A 7,518-nucleotide genomic window follows, 5' to 3' on the forward strand; every position below is an offset into this window, starting at 1 on the left:
TCTGTTGGAAGAACACAGGGAAGGAACACAACCTTGGCTAATCCAGAAGCTTGCTGATGGAATAATATTGGACTGTGAATATTTTAAGATGGGCAGAAATGAACCAGAAAAGACAAGGAGACCTCCCTCTATGACCCTTTGTAGAAAATAAGGAGCTTTCTGGAAAGTTATCTTTATATTAAATTGAATTCTCTTTCAGTTTTCCTCATTTTCCTGAGTCTGGCCTCATAGGTGATGGTGCCCTTGAATAAAAGATAGATTTTCATTCGCCTGGGGACACTGTGTAACTACTGCCCACATGATATATCCAACCTTGTAGTCTATTTCTCTAAGTCATTCTTGTCTCCCTGCTCCTCGTCCCAAAGAATGGAGGCTCCCTATGGGCAGGGTCTTTGGAGCTTTTCCACAGAGTCACAGATTTTGACAGCCTACTTAGCTGGAGCATACTGACCCCAAAGGTGTATTGGGAAAGTCGAGAGCCTCAATAATCTACATCGTCAATATTCTCGGCCCTGAAAGGAAATGTGACTCTTCAGCCAAGAAAAAAATGGACTCACGTTTGTGAGTTGGTACCAGTGTGTGAGGCAGAAGGGAAGAGCCAGGAGCAATGGCGATTACAGAGAGGGACATTGGGACTTGTTAAAAAAAAAAACAGCCTCCTGGGGAGAGTCATCCACAAGCAGAATGAACTGGGGCAGAAGGTGGACAGTTTCTCCTCATTGAAGTCATTCAGGCAAAGCCAGGATGATGACCACGTGGTCATCTGGGGCAGTGGGGATACTTCTTCAGGTATGACGTGAAGTAGACGACCTCCAAGGTCCCACTCCAATTCTAAATTCCATGGATATAGGTAATTTATAGGATTTAGAGGCATGATCTGTGAGCTAATGCAACCCCCTCATATTATAGATGAGAAAATAGAGACCAATAGAGGTTAAGCATGTGGTCCAAAATCATACAGCTACTAAGTGGCAATCAGTCAATTAATCAACAAATATTTATTAGGGGCGGCCAGGTAGCACAGCGAGTAAGAGCACCGGCTCCAGTGTTGAGAAGACCTGGAGATCGAATCCCGGGCTCAGACACTCAGCACCACACCCAGGAATAACTGGCCGTGTAACCTTGAGCAAGTTACTTAACCCCGATTGCTTAAAAAAAAAAATATTTATTAAGTATCTTCTATGATCAGGATATGATGCTAGGCGATGGGGATACAATTACCCAGAATGAAACCATTCTTGCTGTCAAGGAGCTTTACATGCTAATGGCGGAAGGCTTTCTTTCCCCAAATCCAGAGCTTCTTCTAATGCCCCATGTTTTTCTCACTCTGTTAGACTCATGGTGGCAGGTGCTTAACAAACACCTTGCATCCATTCATTGAGTGGCACAAGAGTGCCACACCCAAAATCAAGAGAGCCGCTAGGCAACCTCTGGCACAACAATTTCCCTCTCTGGGGCTAGATGATCTATAAGGTACCTTTTGGTTCTGACATTTTCCAATTCTAGAAATCAAGCCAGATCCTATTGAAATGAATTCCTGATGTAGGCTAGATACTGGGCAAAATTGCCAACTCTGTGATTTAACTTCCTCCTTCACATCCCTCAATGTTTTTAATTGACAGGAGATGTATTCGGAATACAATGAACAATCAGTTAACCAATCAGCAGAGTGTATGGGGTGCTCAGAGAGGACAAGCATTTCTGGTGTGAAGGCTGCTCCTCCTCCTTTGGATCCACCCAACTCTCAGCCGTGGCTCCAAGAAGCTGTGAAATTGGAATTGAGGCATTTTCAAAAGGCCAGTCAAGGTGACTGTGTTGCTGTGACTCTCATTCTGGCCTGGCTGGGATTAGAGAAGGATAAAATGCTGTGAGCTTCCAAGTGGACGAGGGACTCAGGCCCTTTCTTACCTGGATCCAGCATGGAACCATGAGGACATGTCCCTAAGATTGCTTCTCTCTCTTTTGTGTCTATTCTTTCCTTCTTTTAGGTGAAACAGATTGGAGATGGCTATAAATTTATGTTCAAAAGGTCAGGGGAATGAGTCACCAGAAGTCTATGAGCTGGATTCTATGCCAGGATTTCCTGGAAGCCAGATCATCAGGAACAAAATTCTGAGTGACCTGCTTGACCCTGCCCAGTAGTAGCAGAGATGTACTCATCCATCCATCAGAGATGCAGCTTTTAGAATTGAGACTTGTGGAGTAAATGCCATGTAGACACTACATTCAGTCTGGGCTCACTTACCTTAGGGACTGAAGTACAGTATGGGAGATCATGGCCCTAGGGATTAGAGGGAAAGGTTTCTAGCTTCTGCTCTTTGTGCAACTTCTCAATAGATTCCCTTTTGTAAAAGCTAACTGATATGAATTGGCTAAATGGAATAGATGACTGAGTGGGGGGAGCTTACCAGAATGGGGCTTTGAATGATAGAATTAGAGAAGACATCCCCCAATCCCTCAGAAATATCCTAGAATTCTAAAGGGGAAATGAGTCCAGTCTTGTTCTGGAGGAGTCCAGAGCCTTTCTACACCTTCTAGAATAACCTCTTCCCATGGAGTATCTGCCTTTTAACAGAGGACTCCTAAAGATACAGTGCTTTAACCCAACTCAACTGTGAGAATTTCAGATGCTCCAAAAGCCAGGGGCCAGAAAAGTGATTAACTTCTAGTATTTTCCAGATCCCACAGGGGGCTTCCCTCTTTACCTCTGCCCAAAGCCAGCATGTTCCCAGGATGAGTGCCTATCAGATTGTGGATGACCCATTATCAGGCTGCCCATGAGAGAACATATCCATGTTCCCAGAGATGTTGAAAATGTTCATTCCTGGCTCCCAAGCAGAATTATCAACCCCTCTCTTATCCACTAATAGAAAGTTACTTTCCATACTCTTTTCTAGGGGACCCCTAAGTCAATCAGCTGGACAGTCAACAAGCATGTATTAATCCCTTATTAAATGTCAGGCCCGAACGCTCCCTCTTGGTGTAGCTTGGTCCCTCGGTCTCTGTTCTCTGAGCCCAGTGGAGGAACCCCTAACCAGAAACTCAACATGTCTATTTACAAGATCCATGCAAGAGAGATCTTCAACTCTCATGGAAACCCCACTGTTGAAGTTGATCTCTACACTGAAAAAGGTCAGTTTCGAGCTGCTGTGCCCAGCGGTGCTTCTACTGGTATCCATGAAGCCCTGGAGCTGCGAGACAATGATAAGACCCGCTACATGGGGAAAGGTGTCTCGAAAGCGGTTGAGCACATCAATAAAACTATTTCCCCGACCCTGATTAGCAAGAAACTGAATGTTGTGGAGCAGGAGAAGATTGACAAATTAATGATAGAGAGGGATGGCACTGAGAATAAATCTAAATTTGGTGCAAATGCCATATTGGGAGTGTCTCTGGCTGTTTGTAAGGCCGGAGCTGCTGAGAAAGGTGTCTCCCTGTACCGCCACATTGCTGACCTTGCAGGCAATGATGAAGTCATCCTGCCAGTTGCAGCCTTCAACGTGATCAATGGTGGCTCCCATGCTGGTAACAAGCTGGCTATGCAGGAGTTCATGATCCTCCCTGTTGGAGCAGCAACCTTTAAGGAGGCCATGAGCATTGGAGCTGAGGTCTATCACAACCTGAAGAGTGTGATTAAGCAGAAATATGGACAGGATGCCACCAATGTGGGGGATGAGGGCGGCTTCGCTCCGAACATCCTGGAGAATAAAGAAGCTCTGGACCTGCTAAAGAATGCTATTAGTAAGGCTACTGCAGGCATCCAGGTGGTGGGGGATGACCTCACAGTGATCAATCCCAAGCGCATTGAAAAGGCTGTGAATGAGAAAGCCTGCAACTGCCTCCTACTCAAAGTGAACCAGATTGGCTCTGTGACCGAATCTCTCCAGGCGTGCAAGATGGCCCAGTCCAATTGGTGGGGAGTAATGGTTTCCCACCATTCTGGGGAGACTGAAGATACCTTCATTGCAGACCTGGTGGTGGGTCTCTGCACTGGGCAGATCAAGACTGGTGCCCCCTGCCTATCTGAGCGTCTGGCCAAGTATAACCAGCTTCTCAGAATTGAGGAAGAGCTGGGCAGCAAGGCTAAATATGCTGGACGGAACTTCAGAAACCCTCAGGCCAAGTAAGCTCTGTGGCCAGGAGGCCCAAGAGCTCGCATGCGCCAGGCACCTCTGTAGAAGTCAGCTCCTGTCCTAAGAATGGGCAGCACCAGTACTAGATCAGTTTTGTTTTGGGGGCAGGGGCCTCTGCTGCTTAACTTCCTCCCCCCTCCACCTTTCTGTGATGTTCTCACTGCTTCGTTAGAACTATCTTACACCAGAGACTTCCTGATCATCAGGCTCTCTGTCAGCAGACCCTTGTCATCCTGTGACTGGGATAGAGTGACCTGTTCTCACCTCCAACCCTGGTGTTGATGTGTGAAGCCATACACTTGTGATGCAGCCCCAATGAGCCCCCAGGCCAGGTCCTTAGTGGCTTCTATGTGCAGAATAAAAGTATTCAGTAACCCAAAAAAAAAAATGTCAGGCCCTAAAAGTACCACAAGTACTTTTGAGCAATAACTTCCATCTCAAGTTCACAGGATCTAGAGATGGAAGGAATCTAGGAAACCTTCTATTCTGGCCCCCTCCTTTTACAGAGGAAGAAGCTGAGACCCACAGAGAGGAAGAGGGTTTGGTGTTCAGGGTCAGACGGGTAGTAAGCAGAAGAGCTGGGATTCGAACCCAGATCTTCTGACTTCAAGGTCAACATTCCACCATCTTGGCCTACCAAGAGAACTTTGGGAAAGGGATAAAACTGAAACCCAACCAAGAGTAAATAGAAACACCTGGAATTGTAGCCATTTCCCAATATTCTTTGGACTCTCAGACACAATGTCTGATCTCCAGCAACACAACCAGGCCAGATCCTGAACATGAAGTATGTTCAATGGGAGAAAATCAGCTTATGTTGCAGAGGGCATTGCAATCAATTAACTCAATACTTGCATGAAGAATGTGCTGAGCCATCAATACCAACTTTCACTGAGTTCTTGGCACAAATAGCTTCTATTTAGGACCACAGAGTTGTAGATTTATAGCTATAAAGGATGTCAGAGGCCATCTAGTCCTCTCATTTTACAGATAAGGAAACTGAGGCCCAGAGATGTTCAGTGACTTGTCCAAAGTCACATAGATGACCCTGTGCCATTGCTAGGGTTCCACATTCATTGATAGTTCTAAACTAGGCTGCCTTGTGTCCCTCCCTGAGACCTAATAGCCATCCTCTTCTCCATACCCAACTCCCACAAAGGTGGAAGGTTGGCAAGTACTGGGGAGTGGGAGGGAGAATGGAAACCAACTTCCATTTATCCAGTGGTCAAGGCCTTCAGCCCAGCTACATGTTTGCTAGTCCTGCCAGGGCAGCATCTGTAGAAGTCAAAGTGGGAGGCTGAGGTCAACAAAACCAAAGCGTACTTCCGCTATGGAACAGCACCTGTAACTTCCAGGTTAGCCTTCAGAGGGAGTGGTCTACAATGTCCAGGTGTTTCTTTCCTGAACATTGCAAGAGTCTCCTACTTGCTCTTCTAAACTATGATAATAATAACAATAGTTAATGTTTACATAGTGCTTTCTATGTGTTAGGCACTGTGTTAAGAACATTACAATTATCTTGTTTAATCCTCACAACCACCTTAGAGGGTAGATGCCATTATTATCCCCATTTTACATTTGAGGAAACTGAGGCAAACAGCAGAGTTTGAGTGGATGGAAAGCTTGCCCAGCTGCAGCTTCTTGAATCCTTTGCTTGCTTCCTTAAACAATTAACATTAGATTTTTATAAGTCATTCTCCAATTGATAAAGGACATGAATGGGCAGTTTTCAGATGAAGAAATTAAAGCTATCTATAGTCATATGAAAAATGTTCTAAATCACCATTGCTTAGAGAAATGCAAATTAAAAACAACTCTGACCTCCCACTTCACACCTCTCAGACTGGCTGATATTAAAGAAAAGGAAAATGATAAATGTTGGAGAAAATGTGGCGAAATTGAAATACTAATGGTGAAATTGTGAACTGATTCAACCATTCTAGAAAGCAATTTGGAACTATGCTCAAAGGGCAACCTCTGATCCAGCAATACCACTACTACATCTTTAATTCAAAGAGATCATAAAACAAGGAAAAGAACCTACACATACAAAAATATTTATAGCAGCTTTTTTGTGGCGTCAAAGAACTGGAAATTGTGAGGATTTCAATCAATTAGAGAACAGCTGGACAAGTTGTAGTATATGAATGTGATGGAATACAATTGTGCTATAAGAAACAATGAGCAGGTGAATTTCAGAAAAACCTGGAAAGATTAACATGAACTGATGTTGAGTGAAGCAAGCAGAACCAGGAGAACATTGTACACAGTAATGGCAACATTGTGCAATGATCACCTTCGATAGACTTAACTCTTCTCAGCAAAACAATAATCTAAAACAATTTTTAAAGATTCATGTAGAAAATGCTATCCACATCCAGAGAAAGAAATAGGGGATCTGAATGCAGATTGAAGCAAACAATTTTCACTTTTGGGGAGTTTTGGGGGGGGGTTCCTTATGATTTTTCCCTTTCATTCTGATTCTTCTTTAACAACATGACTAATGTGTGAATATGTTTAACATGACTGTACATGTACATGTGTGTACGTGTACATATATCAAATTGCTCTCTGTCTTCAGGAGGGAGGAAGAAAATTTGAAACTCAAAATCTTACAAAAATTAATGTTGAAAACTATCTTTACACATAATTGGAAAAAATAAAATACTATTAAGTGGGGGGGGGAACAAAAAACATTAGGTTTTTGACATTGCCCACATACAACATTCCACCTCTGTGCCCTTCTGCTCTCCCCCCACCCAACTCTAAGGGCTCCCCCATCACTTCATTGCCTTAGATTCTCTCCAAACTCAGCTCAAATCCCACCTTCTGCAAGAAGGCCTTTTAAAGTCTTTCCTATGATTTGAGCTTTGACATTTAACCCTCTGAGATTCTGCTTTATTTGGCTTAGATTAAAGCAAAGCCCTGGGTTCAAAAATTTCTAGAAAACTGGCACTCAAGGAGTTGATGCAATCAAGAGTGCCATTATTAGGAGGTGTGGCAAGTAGACAAACAAAAGCACAAAGACACATATACCACATTGTGATAGAAACAGAGGCCCATCCTCATAGATGCAAGAAACTCACTGAGCTGAGAGTGAGGCAGTGCCAGGGAGGAGACATGAAGTTGGGCTACGGCACCAAAATTAGATACCCTCTGAATGGGAACCAGCATCTGCAAGCCTTATCTGCCAGATACCTTGGTGATAGTGGGAAAGTACAAACTATCTTTGTCTATGTGCTTTTGTGGGCATTAATTATTATTAATCATTAATTATTTAATAATTAATTATTAATATTGGCTTAAGTGACTCCATAGTGGAGTCCTATCATTGGCACCAAACAACATAAAATTTACAATTATCACAGACTACCTTCCATCTACT

General features: G+C 43.7%; 1 pseudogene; it reads left to right on the forward strand.

Moving 5' to 3' along the window:
* Positions 1 to 2,971: 2,971 nt before the first annotated feature.
* On the forward strand, positions 2,972 to 4,521 carry LOC138172166 (alpha-enolase pseudogene; annotated as a pseudogene).
* The last annotated feature ends 2,997 nt before the right edge of the window (positions 4,522 to 7,518 follow it).

Source organism: Petaurus breviceps, unplaced genomic scaffold (genome assembly GCF_028583685.1).
Source record: "Petaurus breviceps papuanus isolate PSGF00001 unplaced genomic scaffold, PetGlider_PUasm1.0 490, whole genome shotgun sequence".
Taxonomy (NCBI): domain Eukaryota; kingdom Metazoa; phylum Chordata; class Mammalia; order Diprotodontia; family Petauridae; genus Petaurus; species Petaurus breviceps.